The sequence below is a fragment of the Sorex fumeus genome, unplaced genomic scaffold, assembly GCF_029834395.1.
Source record: "Sorex fumeus unplaced genomic scaffold, SorFum_2.1 ptg000019l, whole genome shotgun sequence".
In the NCBI taxonomy this organism is placed as follows: domain Eukaryota; kingdom Metazoa; phylum Chordata; class Mammalia; order Eulipotyphla; family Soricidae; genus Sorex; species Sorex fumeus.
In genome coordinates, this window is record NW_026606076.1 from 35,183,990 (window position 1) to 35,202,453 (window position 18,464).

Below are 18,464 nucleotides of genomic sequence, written 5' to 3' on the forward strand. Positions count from 1 at the left end.
GTTGAGGGCATGATCATGGACAAATGCTGTCATGATCCAAAAGTAAGTAACGACGAGACTAGGACCCTGCTGGAGCTAGGAAGATTAACCTGGCCTGAGGACTGTGAAATGTATAGTGAGATGTTCTCAGGAAGAACCAAACTAAGTTTATAACTCTTACTGTGCTCATACAGAATGACATTGCTAGAAATATTAGAAGTATATTTATTACAACTATTTAAGTAGATTACTAACTGAGGGAAGAACGCACCCTTGTTGGGATCCCACCCTTGGGTGGATCTTCTAGTAATCTGAAGTAATCTCTGTAGATGAGATTTTACCCTTGAGTTAATCTCCTGGAGGAGTGGTCCTACCTCTCTTTGTTGATCCGTCAGTATTCAACCCACCTTTATGTCACCGCCTTATGTGACTACTATATAAACTAAGACGTAAGCTCGGAAAAGGAGTCACAAGTGAGAGAGCTCGGGCTCCAGAGATCCAGAGTCAGAGCCAGAAGAAGAGAGCTTCCAAGACTGGGGCCCAGGAGAGAAAGAGGCAGAGAAAGACAGGCGTGAATAGGATTGGAATAAACTACTATTGATATAGACCGTCCTGGCCCCCGTTTCTTCTTCCGTCTGCCCTTGGCCAACAGCCATTCCGATCCAGGCCACACACAGCGGCTCAAGAGCACCGAACGCAGGCGGTGAGACAGTACCATCCAGTGAGCCCGTGAACACACAACCTTCGGCGTGATAAGATTTTACAGTCTATATGCTGTATTTTATATACTTTTATTTTGGGGGAAACCTGACATTTCTTAAGAGTTACCCCTCATGGTTCCCATGCTACCATTGGGGAATATCAGGGACTGAAATCAGGTTGACCGAGTTCAAGGTAGGTGCCCAACGCACTGCACTACCCTTCAGGCCAGGTACTCCTTTTTTTTTCTTTGTGGGTTATACCCGGTGATGCATAGGGGTTACTTCTGGCTTTGCTATAAGGAGTTACTCCTGGTGGTGCTCAGCAGGACTGTACTACTGTTCAAGAAGGGAGACATCCATGGCATTGACAACTATGGCCCGATCTGCCTATTGTCTGTCATCTACAAGTTGTTCACTCGAGTCATCCTGAATAGGATTGACAGAACACTAGATGAAGGACAACCATGCGAGCAAGCAGGGTTCCGCAAAGGATTCAGCACCATTGACCATATCCACACGATAACCAAGCTCATTGAGATTTCTCGGGAGTTCAAGATGCCGCTCTGCTTAACGTTCATTGATTTAAAGAAGGCCTTTGATTCTGTTGAGAAGGAAGCGGTCATTGAAGCCCTAGCCAATCAGGGCATTCAAGCCCAATACATCAGGATCCTCCGTGAGCTGTATTGCAGATTCACTACCAGGATCCCACCATTCTACAAAGAAGTGATCGTTGATGTCAAGAGAGGGGTGTGGCAGGGTGATACCATTTCAGCGAAACTCTTCAGTGCCACCCTCGAGAACATCATGCGACGACTGGAATGGGAAGGAATGGGAGTGAAGATAGATGGTCGGCAAACTACACCACCTCCGCTTTGCTGATGACATTGTTTTAATAACACCAAACATCAGCAAAGCGGCACAAATGCTGGCCGACTTTAACCGTGAGTGTGGAAAGGTAGGACTACAGCTGAATCTTACGAAGACAATGTTTATGAGATACAGCCTCGTTCCTGACGCCCCATTTGCTCTCAACGGAACGACCATCTCCGAATGCAACAGCTATGTGTACCTAGGTCGAGAGGTCAACATGACAAATGACCTGGCACCCGAGCTGCACAGGAGGAAGAGAGCAGCTTGGAACGCCTTCAAGAACGTCGAAGAAATAGCTAAGAGGACGAAGAACCTCCGGCTATGGGGACATCTCTTTGATTCCACTGTTCTTCCTGCATTAACATATGCCTCAGAGACCTGGGACCTACGCAAACAAGATGAGAACGCTATTCAGGTCTCCCAAAGAAGAATAGAAAGAGCTATGCTTGGAATATCACGTTTCACTCAAATGAGAGAACGAATCCGGAGTTCTGACATCCGTCGACGATCAAGGATCAGGGACGCTGTCTCATTTGCCAAGGTGTCGAAAATCAGATGGGCTGGTCACATAATGAGATTTAAAGATGACCGTTGGACTAGAGCTGCTACTGATTGGATTCCACGGGATGTCAAGTGACCGCGTGGCCGCCCACCTACCAGATGGTCAGACTTCTTCGTCAAGATCATGAACGATCGGTTTGAGGCCCTTCATGTTCCCAGAGCGAACAGATGCCATTGGGCTACACTAGCACGCGACAGGGACAAATGGAGACGTTACTGGCGCCCGCTCGAGCAAATCGACGACTAACGGGAAGTTAAGTGATTAAGTGGTGCTCAGGGGACCCTATGGGATGCTGGGAATCAAACCCAAGTCAGCTGTGTTCAAGCAAACGCCCTACCTACTATGCTATCTCATTCCAGCCCCTGGCCACATACTCTTGGTTTGAAACCTTGTTTCTAAAACTGCCTCCTAGGGTTTTCCTTGTAGACAAGTGTCCACTGCTCTTGTGTTGTTAAGGGGTAGAAGCCTTTGCTCCTGTTCAGTGTCTCTCCGACTCTCAAGATTGTTACTAGATCAGTTCCTCTCTGCATCTCCAGGGCTGGCTGCAGAGTCACTGCAAATACTGGATTGGGGAACTTCTTCCTCCAGATCCCTACTTTGTGACTGATCACTCTAGCCACCACCTTTTCTCTCCTTTATGTGAGCCTATAACACTTGCAGTACACTCTTTTTTTTTCTTTTTGGGTCACACCCAGCGATGCTCAGGGGTTACTCTTGGCTCTGCACTCAGGAACTACTCCTGGAAGTTCTTGGGGGACCATAAAGGATGCTGGGGATTGAACCTGGATCAGCTGCATGCAAGAGAAATGTCCTGTCCACTGTGCTGTCGCTCTGACCCAGCCAACAGTACATATTTACTAGCATTGTTCTAGTGGTTTCCTATAGAGGGAAAGGTAAAAGCAATGTACATGTTCCTGGGAGACAGAGTGTCTCCTTGCATGAATCCCCCAAGAGAATTTCCTCTGCCAAGTGTTTATATATGTAAATGATCAATCACGCCTATGTCCTTACCTTAACCTCCACCTTCAGATGTTCTATAAGTATGGTAGCTGCTCTACATTAAATGAGCCATTTTCACCATGGGTCTGTGGTTCCCCATCTCTCTGTCTTTCCCTCTGTTGGAAAAGCCTGGGCAAGTGAGGAGTCAGCTCTGGACCGCCAACGCTTCACAGTACCCCCACATTTTACTTCGTGAACTCTCAGTGATCAGTTGCTCTTTATTCCGTTCTCCTGCGTACTTATATCAGTCTCCCACTTCCCCTGATTCAGAATTCGGGACAACACTGAATGTGGAGTTGAGGCCATACTCACTGGCTCACTGGGGTCTCCTGGGGCTCTGAGATCACCAGGTAGCCCCCTGGGGCCCTAAAACATAAACGGGTTCACGATCACTCAAGCTCAGGGTAGCCCTCACTCATGAGCGTTCCCAGAGTGCAAAGCCCCCCCAAGAACAAGGGCTGAATCCTCTCTTTATACTCCCTGTTGGGGGCTCCCAGGGAGAATTGAGCCCCAGGAAAAGGGGCACAAATCAGTGGGGAGATGCTAAGAGAGGTCGCATTCTGGCACTCCTCCTGCCGCCCTGCCCAGCTGAGACCCCATGGTGCTGGCGGGAGGGTCCCCACTTGCAACTCCCTCATCATGTGGGATTCAGTCTCAGTTCAAGGATGCTGTGTCAGGGAGGGCATTTGCCTTGCCTCTAGAAACCTGGGTTTGATCCCCAGCATCCCGCATGATTCCCCAGCACTGCTAAGAGTAATAATCCATGATTGCAGAGCCAGAAATAAGCCCTAAGCACACACACACCCAGTGTGGCCTCAGGACAGAACATGACCGGGAGAGAAAGAGGGAGAGATGTGGCTTCATGGGAAAATGTGGAGAGAGCAGGCTCGGAAGAGAAAGCAAGCCCCCTGACCTGCTCTTTTTTATTTTTGGCCTTGGCATATCTTCTCCTATTATTACTATGATTATTATTCAAATTACTATTTGGTTTTAGAGTTATTCCTGGATACAGGTGATTCCTCCTGACTTGATGCTAAAGGGTTGACCTTTGTAGGGTCTGGTTTTTTTTTTCTTTTTTGGTCACACCCGGCGATGCTCATGGGTTACGCCTGGCTCTGCACTCAGGAATCACTCCTGGCGGTGGTCAGGGGACCATATGGGATACTGAAAATTGAAGCGGAGTCAGCCACATGCAAGGCAAACACCCTACCCGCTGTGCTATCGCTCCAGCCCCAAGGGTTGCCCTTGGTAGGACTCAGGGAGCCATGTGGTACCACGGGCTATACCTGGGGCTCTGGCATGCAAAATGTGCTGCAGCCCTTTAAGGATCTACTCAGACCCAAGGTTTTATCTTATTATTACTTGGTTTGGAGCCACATGCACCGGTGCTCAGAGAATTCCTCTTGTTCTGTGCTTGAAAATCACTACGGGTAAGGCTCAAGGATCCTTTGGCGTGCTAGGGATGGTGCCCTACCCTCTAACCTATCTCTCTGATGCTCAAGGCAGAAATTTGGGGATGGAGTGATAGCACAGCATGTAGGGTGTTTGCCTTGCATGTAGCCAACCCAGATTCAATTCCCAGTATCCCATTATGGTCCCTCGAGCACTGTCGAGGAGCTCGGAGCTCGGAGCCAGGAGTAACTCCTGTGCATTGCTGGATGTGACCCCAAAAGAAAAAAAAAATTAAAAAATAATAATGTGGGAGAGAGCGCCAGGAGTCTGGAAACCACCGAATTCCTTGGCAAAGCTGTTTTTTCGATGATATTTTCTCCTGTGCTTCCCTCCCAAGCACCCAAGTGGAGGAGAGGGGGCGACCATGATGCTTTCTGTTGGCAGGGCAACAGCAGTGTTCAAGAAATCGACTGGGGACCCCACTGGCAATTCCTGGCCAATGGGGTGGCAGTTCATTGCAAAGTCTCGAGGATGAGGTGCTGGAGGTCACCTGGGCTACCCTGGGCAGACACCTGAAAGGGCCTTTAGAGAACCCATCCATTCCTGGGGGATCGAGTCTGTTTGTGGTGCTGCGGATTGAACACACACATACCAAGCTTGCAACCTCACTCCTAGTCCCTGCAATGACACATGTAAAGAGGAGAAAATGCAGGCCCAGGGAAGTGCAGCAGCTTCCCTGAGGTGACACAGCACGAAGAAGTATCCTTTCTCAGGGGATCCTCAGGGCAGCAAGAAGCAGGGAGCATGGACATGCATCCCAACCACCACTCCGCCCCTGTCCCCAGGTCCGAGTGGAATTCCCCCACAAGGAGGCTCCATGCAGGGCGTCCAAACTGGGATCCCCCTGGTGTCAGAGGGTGGTTGTGCTACCTACCTTATCCATACGGTGCCCTATATGCTCATCCCCCTGGAGACCGGTCAGGTGGACGTGGAGGATAAGGTCGTGAGCATCGAAACCTGGGACCATGTGAGGAAGACCAACTTGGTCCAGGTAATGGACCAGAGAAGAGATGGGAGGCGCGGAGGGACCCTCCCCAGGCTACAGTCTAGTCTCCAGGTGGGACAGTTGGGAGTGTTAGGGCGCGGATCATGATCTCCCTTTAATGACAAAGAGACTCCAGAGACTGCAAACAGCAAGCAAGGTTCATTGTAAGACTGGCTAGCCAGGGTCGAGCCACCTAAACAGACAAGCAGATCAGTTAGGTAAGGCAAGACCCCGAACTTCTTCAAAGGGGATCTTATATAGGCCTTCACTGGCCTTACAGCAAAGCCCTCGCATTTCATTGCCAATAGATTTGTAACAACATATACTTTCTTAACCAATCCGTTTAAAAGTACATCACTCCTTAGCCTATAGATTCAAAGATATGTATTTACATACATAGGCATTGTGGCTAATGGGCATCTGGTAACTAGGACATTTGGTTATCACCTGGCTTCCTTTGATTCTCAGCCCTGCATTCCAGTGGAGGTGGATAAAGTTCCTAACAGAGGTAACAGATAAGGAAGGCCCAACAAATGGTTCCCGAATTTACATCCCAACAGGAAACAGTCAACAAATGGTTTCAGAATTTGCATTCCAATAAGGAATGGTTTCACTCTAAAGCTCTGCTAGGGAGGGGGCAGGAAAGGGAGAGTTACTAATTTGTAGAGTTTTAACTCTGGAATCTCCCTCAGGGTCCCTTAGTACCTTACCGTAACTACTCCCAGTGGTACCAGGGGACTCTGTGGTACTAGAGGTGAGCCCAAAAAAAACCATCTACAGGCAGAGAAATCCTTGATCCCAGGGATCATTGAAATCGCTCACATCTGTCATTCATAAACCTGATCCTCCTGGCATAGCACTTTCTGTTCAATACACAAAACAAGTACTTTTTTGTAAGGGCGGGGGGGGGGGATGCATAACCAGAAATGCCCAGGAGTTACTTCTGGCTCCACAGGCAGGATCACTGCAGGTGGGTCTGGGAGGGGAAGGGATCAAATCCAGGTCATCCACTGCAAGAAAAACGCCCAGAAATTCCTATTCCTAAATTCCTAAACTGAAATTCTGAATTCAGTTCCTATTCCTAAATTCCTAAACTGAAATTCTGAATTTCAGTTTACCTTGAATACATCATTTAATCTCTCCTAGGCCTTGGGTGGGATACACAATGCATCCATTATCCCTGGGTTCTTCATGGCTTGCCCTTTGATTTTTTTTTTTTTCATTTTTTGTGTCCCGCCTGGGTGATACGCAGGGGTTTCTCCTGAATATGCACTCAGGAATTACTCTGGGAGTGTGGTGCTTGGGGGATCCTATGGCAAACACTCAGCTTCAACCTTTTGATCTCTTAAATATACACTCCTAGTTCATTCTTTATTTTACAGTTCTCAAGTTCAAATCAAACTGGTGACTTCAGTACTATGAGGGAAAGGGAATTGCTGATGAATGCAATTCAGGGAAACACAAAGATCTTCCCATTCTGTACACTCTTAAGACTTCTTGCCACTGTGTATTTTCATATGCCTATGAAGACCTGAGTTCCTGGTGAACCTGAATTAACCTCCTGAGTTACCTTATATAGCAAACCATAATAATAATAGTAATGATTATTATTTCCTATGCCAGTGTCCCAGCACTTAGACTTGATGTGTATGTTAACCTGTAAATAATGGGTCCTGTTTTTCTTTTCTTTTTTTTCCTTTTTTTTTCTTTTTGGATCACACCCGGAGATGCTCAGGGATTACTCCTGGCTTTGCACTCAGGAATCATTCCTTGTTGTGCTCTGGGGACCATATGGGATGCTAGTAATCGAACCTGGGTCTCCCGCATGCAAGGCCAGTGCCCTACCCTCTGTGCTATTGTTCTAGCCCCTGTAAATAATGGGTCTTGCTGATGGAATCCAGGTGAAAACTGATGAAATAGGAACTAGTAAATGGGTACAAAACCACCCCTCAATCACAGCTATCAGTGTCACTCTTTTTGGTTTTTTTGGTTTGTTGTTTGTTTTTTGGTCAAACCCAGAGATTCGCAGGGGATACTCCGGACTCTGCACTCAGGGATTACTCCTGGTGGTTCTTGGGGGACCCTATGGAATGCTGGAAATCTAACCCGGGCTGGCTGTGAGCAATGCGAACGTCCTACACGCTGTGCTATCACTCCATCCCGGTGTTTCGTTTTTTTCTTGGACTCCGGTTTGAGGCAGAGACACTGGTTGGGGTGGTTTATGATAGAGACCAACCAGAATATTGCAGTGAATCCTTTGGAATGTCAAAAGAGGCAAACCTCCACACTTCAGGCCTTCCTCTGTTATGTTTTGAGGAGCGCTTTGCTCAGGCCATTCTCTTGACTCTGAGCTCATCCATACCTGCAAGGGAGGACATAGGTATTCTTATGGGGATCTGGACTTTGAATCCTGATCAGTCTTGTGCAGTCGAGCACTTTCCCGCTGTATCAAATCTGTGCTCCTAGTATTCATATTTTTATTAGATTTCCCTAAGCATTGAGGATAAATATTTCTTAAAAGTTTAGGATAATGGCCCTGTCATTGTTCTTTAATAGGGTGGATTAGAGATAGTTGAAATGGACTTGACTGTGCACAGAAAGATTTCTGATGGTTCCATGAAAGGATGGAACTGGCCCCTTGATAAAAATATTTTACAAATGGTGGGAACTTGGCAGAGTGCCCAAACTCCCATCTCAGCAGGCAAAAACATCAGCTGTGATGATTAACTATAAAGGGTGGTCACATTCCTGGATTCCACTCTCCTCATTTCAGTTATATAAGGAGAAAAGATGACAAAACCTTGCGTTTGCAAGTGGTATAATCTCAACCCTACTAGCCACTGAATTGATTAAAACCGTGTTTGGTTTGTCCAAAAGACAAAGTCTACAAAATATTCTGGTATGCTGTGGTGCCCATTAGTTACTATGCGTCTCCGATTTTAGGGTTGGTCCATACATGGGATTTATTTATTGAAGTATGTTTTATGTAATTCATGCCATACTTGGAAGTTCTTAGGAGTTTGTGTTGTTTTGGATGCCAGGAATGGAACTCAGGAAAACCATGTTTAATACAAGCATTAAGCCACAGTACTAACCTCTTTCCCCATAGAACTAACTCTTTCCCACAGTACTAACCCCTTTCCTCTTGGTTGAAAACATGTTTCTAGAGCTGCATCCTGGAGTTTCCTTATAAGTGAGAGTTCTCTCCTTGCATGTTTTCAAAGGGTAGAGTGTTCACTGTACAGTGCTCTCTGATGTTCTTCCCATCAATTTATCCTGTCCAGTGTCTCTCTAGCTCCCTGGGTTGCTGCTAGGCCAGTTCCTCTACATCTTCAAGGCTGGCTTCAGATTCACTGCACCCAACTTGATTAATGACTTCCCAGAGAAACTCATTGTCCCAGGAGCCATTCACAACCTACTTGCCTGCTCCTGTTTTACTTTGATTCAACCTGCTTTTGTTTTTATGACGGACGTGTGTGTGGAAGCATTGGCTCCATGTTTGACCAGTACAGGACCAAGGGACTCTGCCTTAACTCGCTGCTCTGAACTCTGTGACAAGTCCCTCCAGCACTTGCTTCTCCTCTCCTTTATCCGAACTACTGTCCCCTGCACTGATTCACCTGGGCTGCCATAATGGTCTGTCTGCACTTGGAACCTGGCACTTTAAGGCTCCTTGGTGAAATGGATGATGACACAGACAGAGTCTTCCATGCGCACTTTACTTCCTAATGATGTCATATGGATCAGGCCTCATCTGGGCATGCGTTTAAAGGACAAAGTGATGCTTCAGTCGAAGGGGGGCACTGAAGGCCAATTAGTGGCAGGACATGAGGACCTCTCACCTCCAGTGCCTCTCATGTGACCAACGGGATCGTGCCAGCTTTTGGGACACTTTTGTGGTTGTTTTTCACTCTCCCCCCCATCCATATCCAGTGAGTTCCTCGGGTCTGCCTTGCTCCAGAGGCTTTAGGATAATGTAGAGCTTTGCTGGTTGCATTGGGAGGATTTATCACGGCACATGTGTCTCAGGTGTGAGCTTGGGGTCATCTTCGTCTCCAGCTCTGCGATGGGGCAGCATAGCCTGGGTGCAGGCCTGAACATGGGGGGCTGTGGGTATTGAGGATGCTGGACCTGCTGATGGAAGAAGTCTTGACCATCCAAACCTTCTCAACCAGGGGTTGTACCAGTCCCTGTCCCGCAGCTTTCTGTGTGGACATGCGTATGTAAAACTGCCAGATCACTTTGAATGGCGGCTCCTCAGCCCGCAATGGTGAGGGACCCTGTTGAAGCCAGTCTTTTTCATTGGCACCTGCCAGGAGGAATCCTGGGGACCTGGTCCTAGCATGTGGCTGAAGGTTGTAAATGAATAAATAATTGAACGATGGGACTCAGAGTGATGGTCTTGGCGGCTGTTTGCCAAGTATTTTAGTGAATTTTATTTCCTTCGTAAATACAAAGACTCTCTGCTCGACATATTATCTGTTCAGTTCATCCCTCTCTATCGATCCCAGACCTGGCGACCCCCAGCTCTCTGGATCACCTGATCCTATCTCAAAAAGGGGGGAAAATGAACCTTTCTGACCAGGCAAGTACCTGATCAGGTCAGGAATATTTGAAGCCTGGCCCTTTAAGGCTCTAGGCGAACGTGCTAATGACAACACAGAATCCGGGTCCTTTATCTGCCTGGACTTGGCGTTCTTTTAGGAAGTGCCAGCGGGTTGCGTGGTTGCGGAAGGTGAGGAGCGGGTTCAGGGGCACTCAGGGGAGCAGGGAGGTCCAGGAAGATTGGTTCCCAAGCCGCCCTCCCTGGTGGTCACTCTGAGCGCCTAAACCTCCGGGTCTCTGCCTTGTGGCAACGGGGCCGCTCCGTGGCAGTGGCCGGGGGTGGCGGCCCCTCACCCGGGACGCACCAAGCGCTCCTGCCAAAAGCTTTATCTTGTTTATAAATTGATTTTGAGGGAAAACGGTCATTTTTACTGAGGAGAACTTACTTAGAAAGATGTGTAAGGGGGGAACGCGGCCGGCCAGGTTCGATCCCGCCAACCCACATCATCAGATCACGGCCTGGAGTGAGCCCAGTGCCCGGAGTAAACCCTGGGCATGCCCCCCCCCATAAATAAAAGGTGGGTGGGTAGATGAAGCATGTGGTCGAGGAGGAAAACGAATTTGAAGTGCTAAGGTCGTTCTGAAAGCTCCAGAAACAAGAACAATAAACGAACAAACAAAAGTGAAAAAAAAAAAGTTGTTTTAAATATTTTATGTGTTTTTGACCCTTATCCCATGGCGCTCAGGACTCCCTCCCTGCGGATCCGAAAACCCGTTGGGGTGTCTGGATGTGAGGCCAGCGCCCTCCCTGCTGACCCATCGCTGGGGTCCCTCACAAAGCAGAAAGTGTCAGAGCTAGAGGGAGCCTCAGTCTCCCCCAGATCTGATGGGGCGTGTGAGGGCACTTCAGCATTAATTTAGTTTTGGGGCATCTCCCAGCACCTGGTCAGTCACAGGGGTGGGTAAATCATCCCAGCAGTGTCCCCAGGACATCCCGTTACTGGCCCCCTGTCATTCCTTAGTCAGATTGTGGAGTAGGTAAAGCATAGGATTCCCTCATCAAAGGGACCTGGGGGTGCATTCTTTTTCCTCGTGGGGGGTGTTGAGCCCCACCTGGCAGTGTTCAGGGGTCAATTCTGGGGTTGCTCAGGGTACCCCATATCTGGGTCAGACTCATAAAGGAAAAAACACCGTCCCCTCTGTCCTGTCATTCTTGGGGGGTGTTGGGCCTGGATGGGGGGAGGGGCTGGGCATATTCTCTATGTGCTTGGGGCTCAAAAGCATTTGACATAGTCTTTGATTTTCACAGGTTCTTGTCCATTCAGTGGGTTCTGGGAGTTCAGGGAGGTGGGGAGCTTTTCTTTCCTTTTTATTTATTTATTTTGCATTTGGGTCACACCCAGCGAGGTATTATGGTTACTCCTGGCTCTAAATTCAGCAAGCACTCCTAGTGGTGCTAGGAACCGTGAGGGATGCCCAGAATTAAACCCATGTTGGCCACCTTCAAAAGAAATGCTCACTTGTCTATGCTGTCACTGAGGCCCCAAGGTGTGGAACTTTAAGCCAACTCAGGTTGCGGTCTGGAGGGGTGCATCAGGGTGGTGCTACAGAGGGTCTTGCAACCAAATATGCCATCTTAGCAGGAAGTAGCTTGGGCACTTCCAGAGTATGCCCTAACCCCCCTAATAATGCAAATTAGGATCACTATTGACCACCACACCTTTATTTGTTTAAATGAGATAATTATTTAGTCTGTAGGAAGTACTACTGCAAGACTCAGTTACTTCTCCTGCCTTTGCACTCAGGGATCACTCCTGGCTGGGCTCAGGGCACCGTATGGGATGCCAGGATTCAAACTTGGTTTGGCCAAGTGCAAGACAAGCACCTCACCTGCTATACTGTGTCTCCAATCTCTTTACACAGAAATTTCTTTTTTTTTTTTTTTGGCTTTTTAGGGTCATATCTTGCTATACTCAGTGTTTACTCAGACTTTGCATTCAGGAGTCTCTCCTGGCAGTACTGGGGGACCATATGGGATTTCGGGAATCGAACCCGGGTTGGCCGTATGATAGGCAAACTCCCTACTGCTGTACCATCGTTCTGACCCCAGAAATGTCTTCATTGTACTGTTTTGGCCACAGCAGCACTTATTGCTCAGGGGTTACTCTTGGTTCTGAATTCATGTATCATTTTTAGCAGTGCTGGAGTGGGTGAGCCTATGTACTATTGCATATTGACCCTGGCATAGCTGCTTGAAAGAAAAGCACCCTATCAACTTATTAGCTTTGCTAACCCTATGTAATTATATTTCCTCAGGAAAAAGAATTTCTGCCTCACCTGTCCAGATTCCCAGCATGTCCACTGTCCATCTCTCCAAGACCAGGAGTGTGCTCTGCTGTTGAAGTGAGTACTTGCAGAAAGGGGTTTTCCAGGGACCAGCTGCAATAGGTTCTAAATGTCTCACTCTTAGGGGCTGGTGCAGTACTATAGCCAGGAGGGCGTTTGTCTTTCTAGTGGTCACCAGAGTTATCCCTGCCACAACATCACTAGGTGATACTGTCCCCTGAGCATCACTAGGTATGACTCCAGCCCTCCCACTTCAGAATTTGTCTTGACACATGAGCATTCTTTGAGCATCTTTTTGCGGTTGGACTGTTTCTCCTGTCTTTCCCTCTCCCCCCCCCCCCCCCCGCTCCATTTGCTACAAACTTTGAGATAGTCAGAGACTCTCCCCCTCTTGTGTCTGTGTTCTGAGATGCAGGGGGAGCCATGCCATGTCCCCCAAGGGTAAATCAGGTGCTCAGCCCTCTGACCTCCTTTCCTTGGGTGTATTTCACTACTTGGGGAGCAGATGAGGTGAGATTTGGGGCCACACCTGGTAGTATTTGAGGTCTGTGCCCTGCTCTGTGCTCAGGGGACTAGTGGACACAGGATACCAGGGAAGGCCCTCTGGGCTTCCAGGTGGCTGGCATCTGCTTCAATCTGTTGTGCTTTCTCCTGTTTATACCTTCATGGCAAGTTCTTAGATGTGAAATTTCTTGAGCCCTTTGAACAGATGGCTGTTAGGGGAAAATGATGGTGTTGGAGGCTCTGAGCAAAATTATGCACTTTAAAATCTCGTTTGGGCTAAATTTAATTTTCCTTTATTTTTGGGAGATAGCGGTAATGCTCAGGTGTTATTTCTGGCTTTGCACTCAGGAATCACTCCTGGCAGTGCTTGGGGGACTGTATGTGATGCCGGGGACCGAACATATGCCCTTCCAACTGTACTATCACTCTGGCACTAAGTATAATTTTCCATCCTCTTTTTCTTTTATAAAATCACATACCCATAGGAGTAAAATCATAGTCTGAAAACCTGGCCTGTAAGCTCTGAGCATTTCTGGATGTGGTCCCAAAACAAAACAACAAACCCAGAGAACTGACGGTTCAGAATATATTACTAGATTTCACACCTCTTCTGTTGGCAGTTAACTCCTGACTGCCTTTATTTGGGCAGGAGGAGGATTGCCTATGCGGGATTTTGCCAAACCCAGCAGTACTCCGGGATCACTCCTTGGCAATTCAGGTTGTGAAGTTAAGTCATTTGCGTCCATGACAAGTTCCCTCCCACTCACTGTCAGCTCTTTCGGGCCACTGCAAACCTTTGAAATTGCAGCCTGTACTTCTGGCTCAGGTTTACCCGAGGAGGCCCCAGTTGCCAGCAACCCTGCCCTGACCTCTATCTACCAGCTGGGCCTCATCCCTGCCCCCTGCCTGTATCGTTCTCACAAGGTTCACATTATTTATATAAATTTGAATTCCTGCAGTCAGAGATAGGCCAGGAATGCAGGAACTGTCTTTGCAAGCAGTTTGCCGTGGTACAGTCTCCTGTACAACGCAGGATTCCCCAAGCACCACTCAGATAAGCTCTAAGTTCTGCCACTTGTAGCGCCAAAATCTAAACCTGCATTCTACAAAACTGATTGGTGGAGGTTGAATTGTGAACAAATTACATATATAAATATAGATATACACACATATACACACACACAGACACACGGTCATACCTTGTGGTTGCTGCCAAAAGGTACCAAACAGTACTCAGTGTGGTGCTGGGGTATACAGGTCAGCGTGTACAAGGCCAGTACCCTACCAAACTATAGTTCTGGCACCTAAATTTATTGATTTGTTTTTGGTTGGCTACACCCAATGGAGTTTAGAGTTTACCCCAGCTCTGTTCTCATTGATAATGCTAGGATTGGGGACCCTGTGAGGTGATAGGGATTGAACCCTGGTCAGCTATGTGTCACACAAGCTACTTGTGGTCTGTGCTATCTCTGTAGCCATCATAAAAATGCTTCTTTGCTAAGTCAAGAACGTTGTGTTCCTTTTTCTGATTAACTACACAATTCACTTTTCTTTTTTTTTTTTTTTTTTTGCTTTTTGGCTCACCCCCAGTGATGCACAGGGGTGGTTCTTGGCTAGTGCATTCAGGAATTACTTCTGGCGGTTCATGGGGGACCGTTTGGGATGCTGGAAATCAAACCTGGGTTGGTTGAATCCAAGGTAAACACCCTATCCTCTGTGCTATCGCTCCAGCCCCCCCCACAGTTCACTCTTGTGTTTTTGTTTTTGGATTACAGCCAGAAGTGCTCTGGGCTTACTCCTGACTCTGCACTCAGGAGTCACTCCAGGGGGCCTTGGGGACCCTATGAGAAGTGGGGGTTTAAACAGGATTTACACGTTAACAGATGTTCCTGGTCTCTCCTGGCGGCTCTCTCTCACTGTCCACATTTGGTGCTCTCGAGCCACTTCTCCACCCTGGACCGCTGTTGCTTTGGACCGATGAAAGTAGAATGAGGACCAGGCTAGTTGCTGATTAGTTGCACTTTATTCAGTCTCTTGTCACTCCCAGCTTTATCCAACCCTCTCTCTAACTCGCTCTCCAATGCTCACTGTGACTCCTCTCCAATCTCCCCAGTCACTCTTACTCTCAGCTCTCAGCCTTCTCTCTAAGTCGCAACTGTGTCCTCTAACTCTGTGTCTCTTCTTCTCTCACTGTATCATTGTCATCCTATTGTTCATCGATTGACTCAAGCAGGCCCCAGTAATGTCTCCTTCTTCCTATCCCTGAGATTTTTAGAAGTGCCACATTTGAGGCTCTTTCAGGGTCAGGAGAATGAGAACCATCATTGTTACTGGTTTTTGGCATATTGAATACACCATGGGGAGTTTGCTAGACTCTGCGTTGTGGGCAGGATACTTCTGGTAGCCAGCCAGTTTTTCCAGAGTAAGACTAGATAATAAGATTTCATGTGGCGTGCACTTCCCAGAGCACGGTTTTATAGTCTTTGGGTCTTGGCCATTGATGGGATTACACGGCACCAGGGACAGTTAGTGGGTGTCACGCCTACATACTGGAAGATGGGAGATCTGGGTGGAGGATGCCCAGTCCGAATACGAGCAGCTTGGAGATCTAAGCCCCAGGTGCTGCACACCTGGGTTCCTCTGCCGGTTCCTTCATTCGTGAGGCTCGTCCGAATGTGTGGAGATTGGTCTTAAGCATGGCTGTGGCTCGAACCAGAGGTCTTCACCGGGGCTCTGCTTGGGGTGGTGAGGGAAGCTCAACACACCCTCCTCCAAAAGGCCCCAGTAAGACAGCCAGATGCGGATGCAGGAGACTGCGCTGTTCTCTTCCATGAGCAGGGTTTTATAGTCTCTGGGTCTTGGCTATTGATGGAATTACACAGCGCCGGAGGCAGTTGATGGGTGTAACGCCTACATACTGGAAGATAGGGAATCTGGGTGGAGGAGGACAATTCCTTTTCTCAGTTTCCTTCATTCCCCCTGTCTCCCTGAAGGTGCCCTTTTTCTTCTCTCACCACGACCCCAATCCACACCTCCCCATGGGAATAGAATGACTTTCCCATTACCTGCAGCCCACAAAGGAAAAGCAGCCCTTATGATGTGTTACTGCTCTCCTTAGACCAGCAACTTAATTGAAATATTTTGTTTTACTTCCTAATGATTACCATTCTGTATGGACACAGTAATAGACACTTTTAACCTTGTTGGTGTCTCTCCTGGGACTTCTCTCCACAGATTCCGACTACAGTGCTCAGGCCAGATCAATCACTTCTAATACCAGGAGGATCCAAGTTTTAGTTATTACTTTTTGATTCATGACAGAATTTGTCCATGACCAGGCTCATAGATAAGCATTATGGTACTTTGTCCAGGCCCATTTCGATGCCAGGGTAGCTAGCTCACCAATTGCCCTGGGTCCAGCTAGTCCCTCATAGGACCCTTCTTTTGGGGATCAAGGAAGTAAGGGCAAGTGAGGCATCAGTCAAGAGAGCAGATGTCCAGAATGTAATATTATCTGGAGACCATCAACTCTCAAGCTCAGGCTTGTCTTTGTAACTGTCTTCCTGTATCCATACAAAAAGCAATTGCTCTGAAATAGCTAACCATGCCAAAGACATAAAGGAGAAGAGAAAGACAATATTTACAAGTCAAAGTCTGATCAGGAGACAAAGGTAATTGAAATCTTATGGGCAATCAACAAACATAAGCTCTCATCAACCAGGGAGCAAGGTAAGACCACTATTATCCTACAGTACCTTGTGATCCTCAGTGGTTTCTCCTGGTTCTGCACTCAGGTATTATTTCTGATGGTGCTCCGGGAGGCTCTACAGGATCCTGGGGATTGTACCATGGTTAGCCATGTGCAAGCAACAACCTACCCAGATCTACAGTTGCTCTGGTCTCAGGTGGAGAGTTTAGATGCACATAACTGTGCACAGAATGTCGTTTGAAAGGATGGAAGGGGCGCCTTGATGAAATCTTTTATAAGTGGGAATATGGGTCAGGTCCCAAGCTCCCCACATTACAGCAGATCATTCCGTTTAACTGTGATTACTCACAAGGTTGGTCACATACCTGGATCCCACCCGTGTCACTTTACTAATAATAGAGGTAAAAAAGGAAACATTTATGATCGGATAGAACAAAATTCCATCCATCTATGAGTCATATGGTGCTCAGGGGACCCTTTGGAATTCTGGACATTGTACCTAGATTGACTGCATGCAACACACTGTACTAGCCGGATATTGTCAGTTTGAAATCATGTTTTTGAAACTGCCTCCTGTGGTTTTCTTTGTAGCTGAGAGTCCACTGTTCGCGCGTTTTCCAGGGGTAGAGCTTTGGCCGGACCTTGCTCTCTGATGTTCTTACCAGCCTTTGCTCCTGTTCCATGTCTCCAGCTCTCTGGGTTTCTACTAGACCAGTTCCTCTCTGAATCCCCAGGGTTGGCTTCAGAGTCACTGCTTTCATTCCCGTCTGGATTTTTTACTTCCCCAAGAAACTCATTGTCCCGTACCCTATCAGCTACGTACCTGCAGAGCTTGATTTCTTTTGACATGAAAACTCTTATGGCATAGACTAATAATTGGGATCCTTCTCTGCTGTTCTACATGGAAGCAGCCAGCCCTGGTGGAATGTCTCTTCCTGCACACTGTGATAAATGCTCAAGTGAGCAATTTGGTCCTCAACCCCACAGGGATGCCGAGACAGGTGGGGTGTCTTCTGAGGGTGATCAGAAGATCACTCTTCCCATGTCCTCAGCACCATCACTTTCCCATAGAAGCCCATATTGGACAGAATCTCCAGAAATGCAAACACTGGGGACAAACTTTTGAGACCAGTATCACCCCGGTGGGATCATGTGAACATCCACACAGGACAGGAACTCTTTAAGTGTAAGGACAGTGGGAAGGCCTTCAATGGATCCTCATACCTTATACACAGGAGATTTCATACTGGAGAGTCCGTATGCATGTAAGGAATGTGCTGTGGCGTTTCTCTGACTCAAACATCTTAGTATGCACAGAAAAAGTCACACTGGAAAGAAACTATATGCATATACGGAGTGGAGAGTCTTTGCTTATTCCACAAGCCTTAGTACACAGAAAAACTCACACTGGAGAGATAACGTATACTTGTGAGCAATGTTGGAAGGCCTTTGCCTATTCCTTAAGTCTTAGTTTTTATAATTTCTGTTTCGTAGAAAACCCTTATGTATGTGAGGTAGGAGGAAAGGCCTTTCATTTCTTCTCAGGTCTTTCTGAGCATAGGAAAGTTCATACAGGGGAATGAAACACTACTCGTGTCACTGCTGTGGGAGGGTCTTCACTTACTATTCAAACTTTTTTGACTATAAGAAAACCCACATTGCAGTGAGAATATATATATATATATATGTATATATATATATATAAGGAGTGTGGCAAGGCCTTTGCTTATTTAGCAATCCTTTGATGCACTTTCGGAGAGCCCGGCAAGCTACCGAGAGTATTGGATATGCCAGACACAGTAACAACAAAGT